This window comes from Acomys minous, assembly GCF_964271855.1.
Source record: "Acomys minous genome assembly, chromosome: 13".
In the NCBI taxonomy this organism is placed as follows: domain Eukaryota; kingdom Metazoa; phylum Chordata; class Mammalia; order Rodentia; family Muridae; genus Acomys; species Acomys minous.
The window spans coordinates 7,549,670-7,573,036 of record NC_140495.1 but is presented as its reverse complement, the minus strand read 5'-3'; the positions used below and the strand labels follow the sequence as shown (position 1 = coordinate 7,573,036).

General features: G+C 42.5%; 1 protein-coding gene across 17 annotated transcripts in view; it reads right to left on the bottom strand.

The window, feature by feature from the left end:
- RBMS3 (RNA binding motif single stranded interacting protein 3) overlaps positions 1-23,367 on the bottom strand; it is a gene marked incomplete at its 3' end in the record, with an annotated part of 1,316,912 nt that overhangs the window by 201,843 nt on the left and 1,091,702 nt on the right. The gene's annotated exons all lie outside the window — the stretch shown is intronic.

Genomic DNA, 23,367 nt, shown 5'->3' with positions numbered 1-23,367 from the left:
TTGCTTCTTGGTTCCAGAGTCTCAGGCAGCCCCTGGTTCACAATGGAGAGTCAAAACACATTTGCTAAGCAAAGGGAACTCCAGCACAGTTGCAAAAAGCATAATATATATATGATATGTTTGTATGTATATATACATATATGTTAGATTAAAGGGCAAGATTATACCATTTTCATAAAACAGATGAAATGGGATATATATAAATATAAATATATGTGATATGTGAGTTATATTTAGCCAAGAAGAAGAAAAAAATTATGTCATTTTCAGAAAAACAGATGACACTTGAGGTCAACATGTTAATCAAAATAAACCAGATTTAGACAAATAAATATTGCATGTTTTTTTCTCACATGTGGGTCCCAGATTATATACATATACACGTCTGCATATATTCATACATTCATATATACACCATGTATGTAAAAGTTAGGTTATCTGGATAAAGATAATGAATTAACAGGAGGAAAAAGAGGAATGGGGAGGTGAGTGTGACCATCACACTTGACGTCCATAAAGGGAAGGGTCTTCATAAAACCCACCAGTATGGCCGATAGGCACACTCTAATTCCTTTAAGGAAAAGGAGGAAATAAGACAAGAAATTTTAATCTCTTCCAGCTCCGTTTTAATACTTTTTCTTGGCCATGCTAGAGACCAATTATGGAAGGCTCATAAAGATCACCGTGCCAGTTCCATAACCTCCATTTCAGCTTTGCAGACACCAGTGACATTAACGTCTGCAGACAATGACACTGATCACAAATGTAAGAGCTGCAGTGAGTGCTGACTGGGTGCTTGTGTGGTGGTGCTCTGTCAAGGGCTGTGCACACACAGTCTAACTTGATAGCCCTAGGAGTCAGGCGCTATTAATGTCCTCACTATAGAGGGGATAAAACTGTCACCAACGGGCTCTAATCCATTGTCTTTGATGGAGATCAGGGAGGTTTCCGGTCCAACCAAAAATATATTTACTGAACAATAATTAAAGCAATGCTATGCATTAGAATTCAGTGTTTGCTTTAATCGTTTAAGAGTCGAATCTTGCTCTTCTTTAGGATTGAATTTTAGCTATGTAAATGTGTGTGTGTGTGTGTGTGTGTGTGTGTGTGTGTGTGTGTGTGTGTGTGTGCCTGGATTTGGGTTTACACAGATCTTTGTGGTTACCACAGGGGCCAGAAGAGTGTCAGAGTGTCAGTTACAGGTGGTCATGAGCATCCTGCCATGGTGCTGAGAAACAAATTTAGGTTCCGTTAGTCACCAAGCAATCTCTCTAGCCCAGGAATCTGGAACATGGGAAAGTAAACGGATAGTAATGGCGAGGCGCATTACACCAAACCTCCACTAACCTAGCACCTGGGCTGCTACTAGCCCAGGTTTCCACTCTGCTCCCCAGACACTACAAGATCCGTGGGAGACCCATGGCTGCATTTGCCTCTGGCTTATCATGGGCATCTCTGAGAAAACACAAAGCCCACGAGCCCTTCCCATGGTGTTAGACAGAGAGGATGAAGGCCCAGGTTCTAGAACAGACATCTGAGGAAGCCTAGGCAATTGCCGATGGCTTCATCTGCACTAAGCCCAAGGCCTGGAAACCTCTGCTCTAAACCTTCAAGTCTGTTCATACAGACAAAACCTGGTGCAAAGTGCACACATGCATGCGCGCGCGCACACACACACACACACACACACACACACACTCGTACACACACACACACACATGCACATATACATGCATGTACACATGCACACTATTTGGATAATACCAGCTCAGAACACAATTATTTGTTCTTTTTATTCTTTGCTGTTGTCTGTTATTGACACCCTGAAGCTCTGAAAATGATAGATAAGAAGCTTTTAGTTATTTTTTTTCCAATATCTTTTCTCATTTCTTTTCATTGGGTAGCATGGAACCTGTGTTACAACAGTGATACGGAAAACACCGAATTGAGTACAAAGCTTTAAGATGGGATCACTTTGGAAAGTGGGAATGCATTTTTACTGAGCAGCATTTACATAAAGCCCTTTTCAGACAGAAAGAAAGAAAATCAATCCTGTTCACCTCTTCACCCCATTTGTGAATGAGAGAGCCGTTTGAAAACAAGACTTTAAGGCTGAGTTTCCTGCACGATGCCATAAATAGACCGGTGTGCCTTTGACCAGGGTTGGGATAAGGGGCACATTCAGATCTTGCCTTGTCTTATCCAAGTCATTGAAGCCAGGGGAGGTGGGGGGTAGGACAGAAATAAATAAGACTGGGTCTGTGGAGCACAGTGTCAGGGGACACTAACCAAAAAGAATTAAGAGCTTTGAAAGGTAAATGGAAATTGCATTTGTATTTCAAAGATCTTGCTAACTGAAAATTTTTACTCAATATCAAAGTACAAATATTTTACTATCGGGACTAAAAAAAATTCCCTTATTTTAAACTTCAAAAATCTCCCTAGCTGGTTCAAAATGCAAGAAAAGTGGCATAGATACAAAATGTAGTCTTTTTGGAATTTAAGTGATCCTCTCAAGCTCTTAATCTATTCCTGTAAAACATTTGGTAAACCACGGTGCCAAAGAAATGAAAGATAGGGAGACAAGGCAGGAGTCAGGGCGAGACACTTGGATCACTGTAAAGGGGACTCCCAAGAGCTCGCTTCTGAGAGCTTGGAGACTCACAGGAAAACATCCGGGCTGGGCTTTGTAATGATTACAGTAAGAGCTGGTGTTTCTCGTGAGTGGATTCATAGATCTAAACCGTGAATGTCCAGGAGGACTTACCTTGGTCACTGGGTAGAATAAGGGCTCTTCACTCAATTAAGAATTATAGTTGAGGGCTGGAGAGATGGCTCAGTGGTTAAGAGCACCGCCTGCTCTTCCAGAGGTCCTGAGTTCAATTCCCAGCAACCACATGGTGATTCATAACCATCTGTAATGTGATCTGATGCCCTCTTCTGGCCTACAGGTGTACATGTAGGCAGAGCACTGTATACATAATAAGGAATAAATAAATCTTTAAAAAAAAGAATTACAGTTGAAAGGGTTGTCAGATTGTCTGCATTGTATGCATTGGAACACATATTCACATGTATGTACATGTGTGCTCGCAGATGCAAGGGGCTTGTGCAAGCCATATGTCATTCCTTAGGTGTTGTCTACCTTTTTGAGATAAGGCCTCTCATTGGCCCAGAACTCACCACATAAGTGAAGCTGGGTGACTAGGAATCCAGGGATTCAGCCATTGGTGCCTTTCCAATACTAAAAATTACAAGCGGAAACCCTCACATCGGCCTTTGAACATGAGTGCTAGATACTAAACACAGGTCCCCAGGCTTGCAAAGCAGGCACTTTAAGTGACTTGTCAAATCTCCCCAGCCCTCATTCTTCAACCAGGAGGTATTTTTAAAGCCAGGCATGGTAGTACATGCCTTTAATCCCTGCACTCAGGAGGGTCTTTGTGACCTCCAGGCCAGCCAGTGCTTCATAGAGAGACTCTGTCTCAAAACAAAACAAAACAGAAAAACAAACCATGAGATACTTTACTGCAAGGTTTTAATATGATAATCATGTTTTAAACTTAATGTGTTACTTTATTTCCTCTTTTGCTTTCAGAATGGATGCTCCAAAGAATATATGAAACCCTGAGGGCGAGGGCGGGGCACCTATAATCCCCCAGGCTATGCTACTTCTTGTTCTCTCCTCTCTCTGGAGAGTTCACTTATGTTTTGCCCTCCCTCACCCTCCTCTCTCTCTCTCTCTCTCTCTCTCTCTCTCTCTCTCTCTCTCTCTCTCTCTCTCTCTCTCTCTCTCTCTCTCTTCTCTCTTCTCTCGTGTGTGTGCATGCACGTGCGCTTTCCTCCATGCCCATGCACATGTACAGAGACCACAGGTCAACACTGGGTGTCTTCTTCAGTCACTCTCCACCTTAGTTTTTGAGACAGGATCTCTTTCTCTCTGAGCCTGGATCTTACTGATCTAGCTAGATGAGCTGTCCAGAAGCAACCAAAGAAACACTTGACTCCACATCCACAGAGCAGGGGATTACACACTTGCGTAAATGCATCTTTTTCCTGAAGTAATAGTTGCCTCCATCTGCTAACCTAGGTCTAGTCCTGGAAGCTTTTAGCCTCCATACAATCTTGTCTAGGCCTAGAATGTTTTCAGACTCTGAGACTTACTGCTTAAGAAGCTCACCCTCTCTACCTCTTTCTGAACTCCTACTGGCTGGTTCAACTTGGCTGTTCTGGCTCAAACTCTTCTCCAAGCAGACTGATCCAATCTGGCTCCTCTCTTGGACTCTGACTGAATTGTTCTGCTTAGCCTCATACTAACTTTGGCAATATATTCTAATCTTCTGGCTCCTCCTCATTCTCTGTCTTGCTCTGTCTTCACCTGTCCCTAACTTGTTCCCTCTTCAACCTGTCTCTGTAAAACTCTCCCAGTAAAACTGCCTCTGGATCCCACGAACTGAACTCCACTGCACTGGTCTCTCAACTCACTGACTCAACCAAACTGCCTGAACAGAACTCAGAGGTCTGCATTCCTGTCTCCTGGGTGCTGGGATTAAAGGCGTGTATCACCTTGCTTGGACCTAAGCGTTTCTTTACTGAAACTTGGTCTACACCAGGCTGGCCTTGAACTCAGAGATCTGTTGCCTCTGTCTCCTGTCCTTATTGCAGCTCGATTACATAGACCTAAAGGGTCTTTGGATGTGATCTCTTTCCTGAGCAGCCATGCCCTGGATTAAAATTCCTCTACCTACTTGGCATCCTATGTGGGTCCTGAGGCAGTCAAACATGGATCCTGGCACTTCTAAAATAAACACACTCTGCTCCGAGCTTTCCTCACAGTCCCCAATCCCTCTCTTTACTCCTATTTTCTGGTGTCATTATTGCTCCTTTATCTTATCATTTACACTGAAATACAACTACTTATGTCTGCCTTGCATTCAAAGTAGTAAAATGAATAACTGAAGGGAATAAAATAAAGCAGAAATATAAATACCTGTGAGCATTAAGGGTATCACACTGCCATCAGACAGGTAGGTCCCTAAAAGGTCTATATTGGACTTTCTACTCTGTCATTAAGATTTTATTTTAGGGGACTGGAGAGATGTCTCAGTCGTCAAGGGCACTGACTGCTCTCGCAGAGGACCTGGGTCCAATCCCCAGCACCCGCAAACTGGCTTACACAGGGGAATTACCATCTGCGACTCCAGTTCCAGGGGATCTGACGCCCTCTCCTGGCCTCAAGCAGACATTGCTTGCCTATGGTACACAGATATGAATGCAGGCAAAACAGTCATAGACGTAAAACATTTGGGGAAAATGCCTGTAAAGAGGAGGTTTGAAAGCTTTTATTTTATTTTTATCTTAATCTGACATTGTCGGAATTGTTCTTATGTCAGTAGATGTTACTTTCTTCTGTTTCTGAGATTTATAACTCCTTGGTAACCATAGAGGGAACTCTATCTAGGTCTTTGACTACAGTAGCAGCAGTAATCAATTTTTTAGGTGGAACTTTTCAACGCTGAGAGCAGCAGTAATGGCAAGGCCTTTTCTTTCTAGCATCTCAGGGACTGAAGGAAATAGAAAACGCAACCGGGTCCCACTTGGTTCCCACGGCTCCTGTTGTCCATTCGAGAAAAAGAGCTCAGACAGATGGAGACCAGATGGGAAAATATGGGTCTGGCAATTCCAATTGAGACTTTTTAATATTGCATCCTCTTTCCTGGAACTCACTCTTTAAATTTTATATTCTACTTAGAAGAGTGAGGAGACAGCAGTTCCATGCTTCGTTTGTAAGGAAATACTGTTTCTGTAAAGGAAATTTCCCCCCAGAAGGTTGGTTTCCTTTAAAACAAAAGAATCACTCATTAACCACCAGTCTACAAAGCACATGGTTTTGAAAAAGTAAGAGCCTGTGTACACTTCTTCTGCACACTGGCATGAGCATCAAGGGAATTCTAGGGAGGAAAGCTTTGTGGAAACTAAAGAAAATAAATATTTAACCACACACAGAACCTTTACCAAATTTAGTTTAGTGCATGTATGTGTTGTATGTCTATACATATGCTTCTCTGTGTGTGTTCGTGTGTGAGTGGAGGAGTGTACGTGTATTTGTGTGTGCATGCATGTGGTGGCCAGATGTTAGCATTGTAGTGTTTTCCTCAATCTCATTCTGCCTTATCTTTTGAGACAAAAGTTTCTGACTGAAACTGGTGCTGTCTTCTTAGTTAGATCTCCTGGGCAATGTCCTCAGGCAGCACTAGGCTTTCAGGCACATAGTGCCGTGTGTGGCTTTTACTTTAGGGCGGGGGGGGGGGATCTGAGCTCAGGTCCTCATGTTTGTGAGACAAGCACTTTACTCACTGAGCCATCTCCCCACTGCCACATAAAAATGTTAATTTTCATCCTACTTACTGATAAAGGGACTAAAACTGGACCACTGATTGTGGGGGGTGATGGGAAAGGTGCTACGTTTCATTCTGATCGCATGCTTAGTTTATCCCCACATCCCCAGCCTTCCAGCTTTCCAGGAAAGGAAGGAGGATGACATAGCTGCTAGTATTTAAAACATTCTAAAAGGTCTACAGGCCCGAACAGTTATCCTAACATGAATACCGAAGGTCTGTAGTTTTCTATGTCTTATCAATAAGGAAATTGGAGCACAGAGGATTTAGGAGAGCTGTACAGGGTTGCACAGTTAATACATGCCAGGGAGCTGTACAAGGTCATACAGTTAATAAGTGCCAGGACTAAGCAACACGTTTGGTTAGTTCGTTTATTATGCCTGAGCCCAGGCTTTATTACTTTACTACAAACCTCAGTCTCCTATTCTCCCAAAGAGAACAGTGTCTAGGTGTCTAGGCGCGTCTAGAGAGCCTACATGAAGCAGATAACACAGTAGAGGTAATAGTCGGCACGTGGTGACTCCTCTCAGAGTCCTGGCAAAAAGGCAGAACAGACCAAGCATAAAAGAGAAAGAGCGCAGAAGATAAAAAAAATAAAAACTGGAAAGGAAAAGATGGAAAGGAGAGGTTTTACCTTCCTATGAAAGTCAGGCAGACATACAAGCCAATGGCTGGTACTTAACCCTGACATCAGAAGACAGAGCTGGAAGATGATGTGGCTCCCCCTGGAGTCCCAGGGCAGAGAAAAATGATTCTATCGAATCCAAATCCAGAATCTGACTGACCCAGGCAGCAAGAAACTAACTCTGTAAACAAAACTGGTCAATGAAAAATTCTCTGAACGAACAAGTAACAAAAGTCCACAGAATAACTTCGTTAAACCCACGTGGGAAAAACATATAGAGATTTCTCAAAACACCAGTGTCTGTCCAAGTCAAGGCTAATGAGCCCGTCCTGTATATGGCGCAGATCATTCATCCCCATGTACAAAGACATCCCTGTAGGCCATTTGAGGAAAACAGGAATCTTTGGAAGGAGTAGCTGCATATCCAAGTATGTTTGAGAAGCACATCTAATTACTAGTTGTAGAACTAATGGTGGCACACTTGGTGTTCCAGAACATTTAGTTTATATTCCTCCTGCCTCTCTTAACTTCCATCGCTTTGTGTTTTAACTTCGCATCCGGAGAAGGAAGCAATAGGAAGTGCAAGTGCAATAAAGAGATTATTTGACCTCTGTGGGGATTAAAAGGGTTCTCTCACTTCTGAAAGCAAAGGGCTTTTCTATCACCACTCACCCCAAAGAAAGCTTTCAGCCTGAAAATCTTTTAAAGTAGACAAGAAGAATATATTAGGCAAAATATTGCCATGTGGAGTCATCATAGTTGCTAGTCTCCTTGTTCATTTTACACACATCTCTCTGCTGGATGAACGCAATATTTAGAGAGAATTAAGAAAGCATTAGGAACCCCACTAATGTATTCAACTATTTTTTAACTCAGCTCAGTGTCTATATTAAGTATCCTATGTGCAAATGCTAGGTATCAGAAGACATGCCTGGATTTCAAAAGGCACGCTCCTGCCTTCCAGTGGGTTAAATTAACCATACAGCAATTACTCATCAAGTTGTCCTTATGAATGGACACCCGGGATAGGAGAAAGCAATTTAATGTGCGTTTTAGTTTCCTTTCCATTCAGGTCACAGTTCAAGGGTACAACCCATCATGATGGGGAAACAAAGGCTTCAGGAGCTTGAAGCAGCTGCTCCCATCACCCCTCCAGTCAGGAAGCAGAGAGTGATGAGCTCATGCTGTGGCTCAGCTCCAAACTCCATCCTACACAGTCCAGGATCCCAGCCAGGGAATGGTGCCACCCACAGTGGGAGGGTCTTCCCACCTCAATATAATTGATCAAATCTCCCACAGGCATGCCCATATCCCAGGGGATTCTAGATTCTGTCAGGTTGGCAAACAAATAATAATCATAAAGAAGTGACATAGTAAGAGTTAAGGGACAGAGTTGGAAATCAGACAAATCTGCACAAGCGGAGTAGTGCTTGTATTTGAGATGAATTTCTCTGCTAGTGCAAGTAGGGTTAATGGTTCCAAAGCCTGATACCTGGAGGGTCAAAGGGGCAGACTATAAGAATCTCAGCTCATAAACATATTAGTAGTTGTTTTATCTATAACAATGACCACCTACACTCACATGAACATTGTGGTGCAGTGTTGGTTTGAATGAGAACTCAGAAGGCCCATGTGTTTGAACACCTGGTCCCCAATGGAGGAACTGTCTGCAAAGGTTATGGAGCCTTCAGGAGGTGGGTGGGGCCTTGTGAAAGGAAATCCATCACTGAGGGTGGGCTCTGAGGGTTTATAGCCTCACCCCACTTCCAGTATTTTTCCCTCTTCCTGTAGTCCTGTCTGGCCTGAATTCACTATGTATATCAGGCTGGTCTTGAACTCACAGAGATGTGTTTGCCTCTGCCTCCTGAATGTTGGGATTAAAGGTATGGGACCACCAAGTGTTGCCTTGGCATCTTTCTAAAATTTATTTATTTGCTTTTTTATTTTAAATGTTTAAATTATTTTTAAATGTATATATGTATTTTGCCTGCAGAGGTCAGAAGAATGCATCAGGTCCCATGGAACTGAGTTACAGATGCTTGTGAGCTGCTATGTCAGTGCTGGGAAGTGAACCCAGGTCCTCTGGAAGAGCTGACCCATCTCCCCAGCCCCTCCACGCCATTTAGTTCTCATACAGCCTGGGTATAAAGTAATAGCCACTAATGGCTGCAGTTCATACTGCTAAATTGTACTCACAGCTTAGGAGGCGGATATTGCTGGCAATATTCTCACCATGCTAACAGATCAACAACAACAGTACCAACAGTACTGTATCCCGCAGAACTCCACGGAGATTACACAAAGTCTCTGCTAAACTCATCAATGCATTGTGAGTGGACACTGCTGGTCTCTGACAGAACCATGCGGTTCCACTAAGAGCTTGGTGAGGAGCTAAATCACTGATCCAAGTTCAAAGGACAGACAGCACCGAAAGTCAAGCTTTGGGCTAGAGAGCCAACTGAGGAGTTGATAGCACATCCTGCTCTTGCACAGGACCTGAATTCGGTCCCTAGCACCCATGTCAGGTGGCTCACAATGACCTGTAGCACAAGCTCCATGGGGGAAGGCACTCACTCTCCTGAACTCTCTGGGCACCTACTTGCACATGCACCGTGCCCGCTGACACCCACCTCATGCACATAAATAAAAATACATCTTAAGAAAAGTCACGGGCTGGGCGTGGTGGTGCATGCCTTTAATCCCAGCACTCAGGAGGCAGAGGCAGGTGGATCACTGTGAGTTCGAGGCCAGCCTGGTCTACAAAGTGAGTCCAGGACAGCCAGAGCTGTCCCCAAAAAAACAAAAAACAAAAAATGCACCAAAAAAAAAAGAAAGGCCACACATCCATCTTTCTCCACAGGTCACAAGGCACTCTCTATAGTATTGTTGTATCAAGGTAATCCCTCTTTTAGGTCAAAGAGGGTCTCAGTCGTGAGATTCCCATAGGAACCACATCACCAGTAAGGGGATGCTGTTCTTTGTATCGATAACGTTAAGCATAGCAAAGATACAAAATATCCGTGTTGCCAATTAACGGATGAGCTGTCAGTTGGGAGCCACTACATTAGTATATCTATACATAAGAGATTAAATAAGGAAATTGATATCAAATTCCCTATGGCATCAACTGATCCATTTACAATGATAATTAGTTGCTATGAACGACCAGGTCAACACTTTCCTCAGAGATATCACAAACTAGTTTAAAATTCAATAGATGAAAGGAACTCATGAGAATGTGGTTCTGGAATGGATTCAGTGTTTCGTGAAGGAAATAAAAACACACGTGAGCACACACAGTACACACACAGTATTAGCTACCTATCCCATGGCTGTGAAAAAAAAATACCTGATTAAAGTAGCTCAAGGAAAGGAGGGTTCCTGTGGGCGCACAGTGGGACCACAAAACAGGGAACTTCTAATGGCCAGAGTATGAGGCCTCGGGTCACATACACAAGCAGTCAGGAAGCAGAAAGAGGCAGATGCGGCCACTCAGCCTCAGCCCCAGCTAATTGGGGTCATTTAGAGCGAGCCATCCCAGGTCAATTAACCTAATCCAGAAGTATCTCTCACCAACATCCCTGAGAGCCCCATTTCCATGGTGACTGCGACAAGATTAACCATCACACATGTAGTGTTCGTTATGAACCATGGCGTAGGTCCTGGCTGCTGTGGTGTTACCTATTATTTGGTAAATCAGTCCCTAGGAACCCTTCCTTAGTGTATTCCACGGGAGGATCCAGCTCAGAGGCAGAGCCCACCTGGAGGAGGAGAAGTCAGAACTGACCAATCACAGTTCTGTAGACTAAGTGACAGCCCAGGGCATGTCACATGATCACGTCTGTGGTTAACTGTCTTAGGCTCAGACCCATTCCCACATCTGGCAGCCTCATAGGCCACTCAGAATTTATGTCAGTTTCCTCTCCACAACCCCTGTGTGTTCCAGCCCTTCCTGAAACACTCACAGATTCTGCCAAGCACTAATAAAATAGTAATGCAAATATTTTATAAGTTTGCTGCAGCTTCTGCATTTGATAAAACAAGACACTCACTCCAGACTGTTACACGCACTCTTAACTTGTACAAAACAGCACTGTGACATGCTGAAATGAGTTTACATCTTTAACTCCTCCCCATAAAGTAGCTTACTAGATCATGGCTGGTCTATCAAAATATGATTTTAAAAATTAGAGAGTCTTTTACACTCAGCTTTATCCTGGCTGGCTCTTAGAGAAGTGAAAGGTTTACATTTCATTACACCGAGACTTTCCAAGGCTGGTTAGGCTTTCTCTATTTGTCGTAGGACAATAACTTTTTAAAGAGTTATTGAATTCTTATTTACAGGCTGTATTTATATATTTATTGAGATTTTCCACTTACAAAATAATACACATATTTCAGATGTCTGCTCAATTTACTTTCAAGTAGCAATGATAGACGAGTTAGAAGTCAATACAAACACTTCTATTTTTAAAAGTGATTTAAACACCAAAGTAATGTAAAAGTAACCTTGCATTTAACTTTGGAAAATATCACAGCAGCTCACACCCATAGCCCTGGCATTTGGGAGGCAGAGGCAGAAGGTGGCAAACCCAAAGCCTGACTGGACAACAGAGCAAACCTCCTCTTTAAACAATAAAAATAGCAGCAGCAGCAAGAAGTCCCTCTAGGGCTGGAGAGATGGCTCAGTGGTTAATAGCACCACCTGCTCTTCCAAAGGCCCTGAGTTCAGATCCCAGCAACCACATGTTGCCTCACAACCATCTGTAATATGATCTGATGCCCTCTTCTGGCCTAAATGCAGGTAGAACACTGTATACATAATAATAAATCAATAAAGCTTAAAAAAAAAAATAAAAGAAGAAGTCCCTCTAATCTCTGGACTAGCTGGCTTCCCGTGTGGCTCTCTGAATTCCTCCATGGTAACAGAAACTGAGGGGCACGCCACTGGAGACAACACCAGAGTGCACAGCGGTAATGCACTAGTGTTATGATGAAAACACTTCTGACTTCGCAGATTGTCAGCGTGCGGAGACTTGCAGGGGTGGGGGTCGGGGCAGGGGTGGGGTGGGGGCGGGGTGGGGGCGGGGTGAGGGCGGGGGTGGGAACGGGGGCGGGGAGGAGGCAAGGGCGGGGGCAGGGCGGGGGTGGTATCTCTGCAACAGCTTGTCATTGCAAGTTACCAAGTATTCCAAGACAGCTCGCTTGGTTGTCAACTTAACACACCTGGGAAGACGGAACCTCAGCTGAAGAACATCGCCCTTCCGACTGGCTTGTGGGCATGTCTGTGGCGCAAGTGTGGAGCCCACAGAACCACTGTGGAGTCAGGTCTCCCCTTCCACCCTTACGTGGGCTCTGGTGATTAAACTCAGGCCCCCAGGATTGCTTGCCAGACAAGATCCTTCACCTGCTGGCCCCAAGGATGTTTTAAAAATCACCCGAATCCTAAGAATTCTTTGTTATATCATACGTGTTTATATTCATTGTTCTAACACTCATGAAATCTTTAATTTGCGTGTACAAATTAAGCCTCCATAAAGAACATGGCCGCTTAAAGCTTGAGGACACAGCAGTTCCCCCCCCCCCCCCCCCGCAAAGGAAGCTGGGTGGAAACATCGTTTAAAAGCTGCACTGACAGCGTCTGCACTAAATCTTGTTTTGATGTCCCAAGCTGTCCCACCTTTTCAGTATCAGGAATCATCAAAGGTGATATTAAAGTTAAAACCTAAGAGAAAAATATTTGCATAAATTAATTGGAAGACACTTTCTGGCATAGATTATGCTCTCTTATAGGTTCGTACGTCATTTTAGGGAGTGAAAATAATAGGGTGTTCTCATGATATGAAAGAAGACAGGGTGGGAAGTGACTAAAAGCTCAAGTAGCAACGGGGTTTGGGGAGGGCATGGACTCGGGGCAGGTTAACCAAAACCAAGAATGTATGAAAATGCCTCACATAAAGCCACCACGTTGTAAGCTAATTTGCATGATGGCACACGCCTTTAACCCCAGTACTTGGGAGGCAGAGACAGATGGATCACTGTGAGCTCAAGGCCAGCCTGATCTACAAAGTGAGTCTAGGATAGCCAAGGCTACACAGAGAGAAACCCTGTGTTGAAAGATATATATATATAAAAAATTAATGCATTCTACTGAGACTCAAAGACCTCTGGTGTGAAGGTGTTCTTTTAAGTGTTACATAGTTTCTCCCTAACTGGCTGAAAAGATGTAAAGTAACTAAATGAAGACAATGGAAGGTTATTTTCCTGCTTCACACGTAAGTTTGCAAACAGACATATAGAAGGCAGAGAGCAGGAAAAGGGAGATGATCCCTTCAGCAGCTGTTGATTAATGGCTTGGGTGAGGGTCTTATACAGCCAGCCCTAAAATGGACGTGTGTCGTGTCTGCTTGTATCATGACATGCCATCAAGAGCTTAGAATCCTATCTTACAGGTCTGCATGTAACACATAGGTCCAGTGAACTAAACAGCACATCCGCAGGGCTGAGTTTATTCCTGGAGGCTTGAGGGGAGAATCCAATTCCCTGCCACTTCAGCTTCTAAGAACTGCTGACCTTGGTCCACAGGCGAGGCCAGCAGGAGCGGGTCCACTTCTCTATCCTGCTTCACACTACTGTCATGAACTTCTAATTATGCCTGTGGCTTCATTTGGCTCACTGAGTAATCCACATACATTTCCTATTTGGTTTTATCAGCAACACTAATTCCTCTTTTGTATAGAAACGTTATGTTTATAATTCTGGGAAGTAGGATTCAGAGATCTTTGGGTCCTGCCCATCAGGACTGGATATTAACAGATTAGTTATTTATCGGTTAACAAATAATTACTGTCATTGCTGCATTCTGAGTGTTGGGTTGGATATCTGGGCCAAACAGCAAAATGTAGGACCTTGGGGAATAATAATTTAAAGAAAAAGGGGCAGGGTGGTTGGAGAGGTGGCTCAGTGGTTAAGAGCACACCCCTCTCTTATGGTCTTTGTGGGTACCCACACACAGACACACATATGTATGAATAAAAAATAAAATGGCCCTTTAAAAAGGAGGAAAAATGAGAGAAAAATGTCAACATTCTATTTTTAAGAGATAATTGGCAGTCTGTGAGACAAAGATGACTTTCAAAGACATAAAGCCAGAAGATGGAACACAAATGTGGTCCCTTCTGATGGGACATTTCTAGTCTTGAACTGGAAAAAGGCTAAAATAATAGTAAGATAATTGATCCATCAATCATTGACTTAAAAACATGAGAAGTCAGAGGAGGTTGATAATAAGATTAACAAATGAGGGCTGCTGCAGAAGCAGAGCCCGCCTAATGAGGTTCTAAAGTATTGTCTTTGAGACTTTATTGGGGAGAGAGAGAGAGAGAGAGAGAGAGAGAGAGAGAGAGAGAAGAGAGAAGAGAGAAGAGAGAAGAGAGAAAGAGAGAAAGAGAGGAAGAGAGGAAGGGAGGGAAGGAGGGAGGGAGGGAGGGAAGAAGGGAGGGAAGGAGGGAAGGAGGGAGGGAAGGAGGGAGGGAGGGAGGGAGGGAGGGGGGGAGAGGGAGAGGGAGAGATCTTAAGTAATAAGCTGGGCATATGATATGGCAGGCTTCTTGACAGTTGCTCGGAGAGATAGGAATATATTTAATTCAGAATACCAGCCATTTATTCAGGAATGGGTTAGAATTTGTTTTAAATGAAATCGTATATTTAGAAGTGCACCAAGCACTTAATTATTCAGTTTGCTCCCTCCCTGGCTTGTGCCTTAATTGGTCTTAAGCCACTCAATCCTCTTGGCTTGCTAATCATCCTTCCTTGGGCAGACACTAAATAGCTTACTCATTAGCAACCCTGACAGGAGGCAAAGCCCAACACTGTCTTAGGAACAAATTAACAATTTACTGTTGATTTGGGAATGTTTTACTGTCAAATCTTCAAGTCACAAATGTGCGCAAACCTAAATGTAGTTACTGATTTGGAAGTAAGTGGTGAGGGTGGTCATGATTACAGAGATGAGCATGAGACGTTCCTATCTTTCTCTGTCCCAGCCTCTGGCAGTAACTAAAGTGCATATATACTCTCCACTACCTGTGTACATATGGCTTTAATAGCACTTTAACAGTAGTGCAGCAACTAAAACCTACACGTGATAATATTAGAAGGCACTGATAATAAGCATTGTACCCTTCTTCTGGCAAAGGAAAGCAATGGCATTGAGACAAGTCACAGAAATATAGGCTAAGGAACTTCTGTGTATTTCTTGAGATACACCTTTTTTTTTTTCTGAGTCTGGTGTTACATGCCTGAATTTGTGGCTAACTGGAAGGTTGAGAAAGGGTAGAAGACAGCTGGTCAAAAACTGTGATTAGTGTTGTGTGACAGAATCCAAAATGGCCTGGGATAGGGGCTCCTGGGCAAGCTTGGGGGGTATTATCTGGTAGTGTTAATTAAGGAGAGAAGACATGTCCACTGTGGGTGGCACCATTCCCTGGCTGGGATCCTGAACTGTGAAAGTGGAGAAGGGATCTGAGCAGCAGCATGCATCCATCACTCTCTGCCTCCTGACTGTGAATGTGATGTGGGCTGCTGCTTCAAGCTCCTGCTACCTCCAGTCTTGATGGACTGTGCTCTGGAACTGTCAACTAAAGAAAAAAAAATCTATTATCCTTTAAGTTGCTTTTGTCAGGGAGTTTTTAACATCTGAAAGACATAAATTCAAGGCCAGTCTGGGCTACGGAGTAAGTTCAAAGTTAGCCTGGGCAGCTTTGTAGGATGTTGCCTCAAACTTCAAAAGTAAAATAAGGCTGAGGACATTGTTTAATGCCACAGTACTTGCCTACTATGTGTGAGGCTCTGGTGTCAATCCCATTAGTGCAGGGTTGTGCCAGGGGCTGACAATACTACGGAGTTTGCATAAGGCCTTGGTTGGCTGAGCAAACTCTGGCCAATTTTATTCTGAGGTGGGAAAGTGAAGAACCTAAATGTGTATATCTGGTCATATGTGTTAGAGACTTGGCTTGGAGATGGCATTGTCACCTGTAAATAAAAGTATAGATGACGGAAGGAGGTGGGCGTGAGACAGAGGATTCTGATGTATTAATCTTCTGTAGTCCCTTCTACATGAATCCATGTTTTTCCTATATAACACATTAATGAATTTACAATGGCATTACTCTTGCCTTTCCTTCTATTTTTAAATCAGTTATCTATTACATGTTTACCATTGCTAAGTTCAGTGTGGTCTCTAGAAAGCTAAGAAAGGAAGGACCAAGTCAACTGCCCAACAATTCAGGCAGAATTGAAGGCATCACTGACCTTGAAGTTATCTGGTTGCTTTTTGAAGCTCACTAACAATATTACAACAACATAATTCTACTGATTTTCTGCGAACCTATTATGTATTTAGTACAGAGAAATAATCTAGAAGGCATCATCCACACCAAAGATGAGAATTATTGTGAGAATGTAGTACTTCAGTGTTTTCCAAGTGAGCACAAAGCCCTGGGCTCTAGTCCCAGCTCTGTAGACACTTGTCACCTCAGCCTGAGAAACATGAGACTTCATCTCAGGAGAGAAAGGAAAGGAGTAAGGGGCTGAAGTGGTGGCTCGGTGGTTAAGATCACTGTCCATTCCCACAAATGACCCAGGTTTAATTCCCAGTACCTATGTGGCAGCTACAGCTGTATCTCCAGTTCTAAAGGTTCCAGCACCCTCTTCTGGTTCCCACAGTCACTGCATGCACATGGTGTGTATACATGCATGCAGATTTTTTTTTAAATTAAAGAAAAATGAAAGAACATAAAAACAACACTTCTTGAGTTTTGCTGAAGCTCGCCTACTAACTGAAATCAAAACTCATACCCAACTGGGTTGAATGTTTTTCAAAGTCTGTTTTACATATGAGTTTTATTTATTTTCATTTATGAATGCACTTTGTGCATGTGTGTGTGTGTGTGTGTGTGTGTGTGTGTGTGTGTGTGTGTGTGTAGAGGTGTATCGCAATGCTTTATATGGAGAGCCATCCTCAGACATTGGTCTTTACTTCCATCACTTGGGTTCTAGAGATTGAACTCTGGTTGTCAGGCTTGGTGGCAAGCATCTTTACCCACTGAGCATCTTGTCAGCCCCCACATGAGGTTCCCCCCCCCACCAATGCACTGTTGCATGTGAGCACAGCAATAAGGGTGTGTGTTTTTTGGTTTTGGTTTTTTTCTTTTTTCTTTCTTTCTTTCTTTCTTTCTTTCTTTCTTTCTTTTTTCTTTCTTTCTTTCCCAACAGTGTAGCATATTACTTTGCTTTTTGAGATTCATTTCTGAACTTCAAGTGAAGCAGGAAGGGAATTTCAATGCTGTCAGTCTCCAGACTTTCCTCCTCATAATTTCTAAGTTGATTGTTCAGATATTAAACTTTGTATTTTAACATATATTGCACTTAAATATGATGTTGACATTTGCTTTGCTTTGAGAGGAACATTTAAACAAATGTTTACTTATTTAAAATAATTGGAATATATATATATATATATACACACATACAGTGTGTGTGTGTGTGTGTGTGTGTGTGTGTGTGTAAAATCCTGATAATCAAATCCATATGCAATTATGTCAATAAGTGCTTTTGCACACTAAGCCATATTACCAGGACAGTATTTCCTTATAATGAAACACACTCTTAGAAGTTTTCTCTGACATTCTCATGAAATGTTCATATACATTAATAATTGATATATTATTATTCATTTCAATGAAAAAAGAAATAATGAATTTACCATGTAAACACATCAAGAAGATAAAGGATAAAGATGTTTTATGTCACAGATTATAGGATTTCTCTGGTTCTTAGTAGCGATCCAAATTGCTGTTGTGAGCATGGTCTGTCGAAATAGAAAGCATTCTGAAATGCATCAAGCTCTTTCAACTCTCCTGGATCTCATGGTGTTCAGTTGGGATTAGGAGCAATTAGCTAAGAATAAGAAAATCCTCATAACAGAAATGGATTATCCCATCCTCCTCTGGAAAGGCAGCTTTGCCAACAGAAACATGTGCTCGCAGGCAGAAGGCTTGTCTGGGAACAGAACATGGTTTGTTTCCCTGTGATGCGGCATCTATCTGTGATCGCCGGTGCGTGTCTTTACATGTGGACGTCTTCCCACACTGTGGGTCACTCTGCTTCAGGGCTTCCTTGAAAGCCATCCTTTCGAGTTCATGCCCTACAGGGCTCTGAAGTATCTGGGAACTTATCCTTTGCTTTTGCCAGCTAGTTGAAAATGAAATGCTTTGGGGCCGTCCAGCGTAGCGGTGTAATTCATTACGAGACACAGACATGTCTGGGGTGAGGCAGGCAAGCAGCTAATGAGCATTCATTTTGTCCAGGAATCATCAAGATCGATACACAGGACATGCAACATTTATGAAACACTGTGTTATCTTTGCTCTCTAGGGGAGCTAGTGTGTATTGCAGGATCTCTGTCTGCTAATAGCACCCATGTGATGCTCAAATGGCTGGTGCTGTTTAACACATGAGGCTGGCCCCAACTTTCTATCTATTAGTGGCAACAGCAATATTTGATCTTTTTTTAGCTTCCTTGGCCAGGAATCCTAATGCCCCATAGTTTGATTCTGGCCTCTGTACATCTATTTAGAATTATATCTATCAGCTCTGCCTGCCTATCATTTATCTAGACATGTCTAGCTATTATCTCCCAATCACCTATCATCTATATATCCTCCTGTCGATCTATACATATTTATCATGTATCTATGCCTACACTTATCTATCTATACATAGCTATCAACTATCTGCCCCCACATACCCCTGGTCCTTCTTGCTCTTTCTTGATCCAGTTCATCATCATCTGAACCATTTGAGGACACTCTAATAGGTGTGAATGGAATAACCGATGGTGGACTTATTAACCTTATTAACCTAATTAAAACATTAGACCATTTATGAAGCAATGGGAAGAGCCCAGCTATAGACAGAGAGCTGGGATGAACCAAAGGTGGCATTGACCTCATTCTCTTCAAAAAAAAAAAAAAATCACACCGTTGTGTGTCACAAAGAACAACTTAATGGCAATGTAACTAATATTTAATGAGCAAATTATTCACACAGTAATCAAAATGCAAATGGTGTTGGCTACGTAAAGAGATAAAATGCTAGCTGCTATCCTTACAGGTGTCCTAAGCAGGGATGGTTCTGAACTTAAGATCTAGAACCATGTCAAGGCTTGGTATTCAAGTAGTTTGTTTTATTTATTTATCTATCTATTTATTTATTTTTGGCACCAAAGTGGTCAGAAGATGAGAGACATGACTGTTTGGACACAGAAACCAGCCATTGCAGACCTTATGCATTCACCACCATCGCCAAGAATGGAGGTACCACGTGTGCTTCCCCAAGCCCTCTCAGATGAAGACAGGGGGTGCTGCAACCTAGCGCCAACTCACACAGAGTGGGACAAGATGATGAGTGACTCAGGATCTGACCCTACCCACAGCCCCTCTAGGACACAGAGAGCACAAGCCACTGCACGTGACGGTGGGCCTCTCACACACAGCTTTAAATATCACTGCATTGAAAGCATCTGTGAGCACTTCCCCAAAGCCACAAGCTTCTAACTCCCAACACATTGAACTGTGCTAAAGCAGGAGCTTGGAGCTCTCAATTTCTCCGAACTTTACTCTTAATTAGTTCTTTGAGAATTCTGTACAATTAGTTTTGTCCATATTCACCCCTATTTTTGTCTCAAGCAGGTCATATCAACTAATGCTATTTAAAAAATATTATTAGTATGTCCACCAGCAAAGACAAGCTCTCTCAAATGAAAAGAGTTATTAAAACTGGTCACTCAGAGGAAGGAAGTAATAAACAAGTCAGGAAAGATGGTTCAGTGATTTGGTACTCTACCAGAGGACCTAAGTTCAGACCCTAGCACTCACATTGCCTCACAGGCCCCTGTAAATCCAGATCTAAGGGACCTAACAACTTCTATGGCTTCCATGGAGATTTCTACACACATGCATGTGCAGATTAGCAAGCATACACATTTAAATCAAAGTAATGAATCTTTTGTAGAAACCAGTCTAAGGATTCTCTTGTGTGTAGTAGAAGAGCTCCAAGTAACTGTCAATTCTCTGCCTCTGTAAGGGAAAAGAAAACTGCATTACGAGATGAGTTTCTGGGCTATCAAAGCACCATGTGAAAAGCTTGCCGTGTAAGCATGAGGACCGGAGTTCAAACCCCTCCCCACCCACCCAAATACCTACGTAAAAGCAGAATAGAGTGCCATAAGTGTCTGTGGTCACAATGTGTCTACGACAAATGGGCAAGTAGAAACAGAATACTGAGAACCTCACAGGCCATCTAGCCTGGAGCACTCAGCCACAAACAACAAAAAAGACCCTGCCTTAAACAAGATAGAGGCAAGGGAGGTCTAACTCCGCAGGCACACCATGGCCTGAGAAAAACAGCACTCACACACGCGTGCATCCGTGCAAACACGTGTACACACACACACACTAGGTTCTAAAAGGGTTGAGTTCTGAAAACAACATTTCAAATGTATCAACATAGAAACTATAAGCATCAGTCCTGGTAGGCAACATATGGCCAATCTGATCCCACCCGCCATGCATCCACACCGTATCCTATGGGGACATTTTTCTATTGTACCATTCCCAAACCCATTTCTTAGGATATTCTCTTGTATTTCATATCATATTTACATATCAAAGATTTAGCATCTTCAGCTAGCATTTGAAGCTTTTTATTAAGCTCTATTTGAATTCCAAAATTATGCATAAATAAAGGCAAGTTTGAGAGCTCTTGATGGTCAGCATTGCATATTTAATTCTCCTCTACTGAGGAAACACAAAGTTCCATCCCTAAGTATTCTGTAACTGAGCTATGCCATTGGTTTTCTTGCTCCCATGAGGTAACAAGAGGCTGAAAAAACTCACAAGCAAATTCCTGCTATGCACCATGCTTCCATTGGGTGTAGCTATGATATTTTAAAAGGTGCTTATCCCTGCCTGTCTACACAGGAAGCATGCTGGGACATTTGGGGATCTGTAGGGACTTTCCTTGTCTTTAACATTAAATTGTTTTAATTATCCCTAAGTTTTGAGAAAACCAAACAAAATATTTCCAAACCTGTCAGGCATAGACAGATTTCATTATGTCTTTTTATTTCCAAGGGAAGAAATCAATAACGTTAAAATTTGTGCTCAAAACTTAATTAATGATTATTTCTACATAGTTTGCTTCTTGTTTAACTTTTTAATCATAATCACATGATTCACACCCAGTTCAGCACCTTCTGTGTGCACAGACACCTGTTGGGTAAACTGGGATTAAGGTAAGGAAAGTGCAGGGGCTGGGAAGATGGCTCAGTCAATAAAGAGCTTGCCACACTGCCTGAGTCCTGAGTTTAAACACTCAGCAAGCATGTAAAAGCCCGGCATGGTGGTGTGTGTCTGCAATCCTAGCTCTGGAAAAGGAGAGACAGGCAGTTCTCTGGAAACACTGGCCAGCCATTCTCACCAAATTGCTGAGTTTCTAGTTCAGCAGGAGACAGTCTCAAAAAAAAAATAACACCACGCACATGCACACATACCACAGGGGGGAGGAGAGAGAGAGAGAGAGAGAGAGAGAGAGAGAGAGAGAGAGAGAGAGAGAGAGAGAGAGAGAGAGAGAGGGAGGGAGGAGAGCGCTCCTTTATTCGATAACGATAGTAGACAGTAGTTCTTGGAAGAATGTCTTAAGATGTCTATTTATACTAAGAGGAAAAAAAGGCCCAGAGTATTTCTCCTAAAAAGCAAACAGCTTCCACGCTGAGAAGAAAACTGTTACTGCCTTTCTTAGCAACACCATATGTCTCCAAGAAGATCATGACGCAACCGCTTCCCAGAGCAGCATCCTGCATGAAGCTGAGCAAGTCCAGACACATGCTCTGCTCCACACACACACACACACACACACACACACACACACACACACACTGGTTAACCAACAGTGTGAATCTTCTCCATCACTCAGGAATCCTCAGGAAGGGTCTTCCTGCTTCTCCAAAAGCCTCCGGGAACAACTAAGGCAGGAAAATAGCCCCAACTATGCCCCCAAGTGCCTTCCCCTTTGCTCACATTTTTTCCTTTCTAGAACTTCATTCTGTTCTACAGGATTTAGAAATCTTTCGAACCTTCTGGCGGATTTCAGTGACAGATTGCTGTAGCAGTAGCTGTTGAAAACCAGACTATAAATTAATATGCATATTTGTATGTATTTGTAACATATGTGTACTTATTTCCACTGAGACATTTCATCGCCAAAAGAGCAATAAATTAACCAACATTCACTAGAAAGGTCTTTGTACACTATCATTTTTTTTCTCAGTATAGCACTTCATTCCAACTTTATTTTTTATGTATTAATATATAATACTATTTTGGGAGATAGAGTCTCAAGTAACCTAGGCTGTCCTTAAAGTTCCCATGTGGTTGAAGACGGTCTTGAACTCCTGATCCCCCAACCTCTACCTCCCATGTGCTTGGATGATAGGTGTGAACCACCATGCCTAGGTCTCTTGAGATAACTTTTCAATGTAATTATCCAACATCAAACTCCTTTCTCTCTTGCATCCTACCAGACTAAGCCAAGTTAAGGTGTTCATAATTCTGATAGACATGGTATATTTTATTTTTTTTATGTTAAATGTAACTCTTAATGACATAAAGTGGTAGCTTTTTATGATACATATAAAAATCTTAAGATTTCTGCCTTGAGAAGATTTAAAATGCTATGGGATGGTATAGATCGGAGCTTTTAATAATTTCTCAAACTGTCACTTATATTATTGTAAAATATAAAATTTTTGCACTCAGATTTCATGACTGTCAAATTGCCATAAAGTTTCTAAATGCTTACTTGTCCTGGCACATTTTTCTTCCAGGTGAAAAGTGGTGTTTGGGGTCCCGCATGAGCCCTTCAGCTCTAGTGTGAATTCTGCTGCATAGCCACTTAATAAATGGCAGATGAAGGACTGAGCAGTCACAGCGAGAGTCACCAGCATCCCTCATCTCAAGTACACCTGCACTTGGCTCTGTTTTTCTTCTAACCCACTTCAGAGAATCAAGCAGCACAAATCCAAACACAGGCCAATGAAGAATCACCAAGGAAGTCTGGGACCGAGTTATTAAATGGTGTTTAAAGACACACATTTATGGGCTGGGGGTTTGGCTCTGTGGGTAAAGTGCTTGAGGTCGGTCTGTCTGTCTGTCTGTCTATCTATCTGTCTGTCTGTCTATCTATCTATCTATCTATCTATCTATCTATGCACAAGGGCCAAAG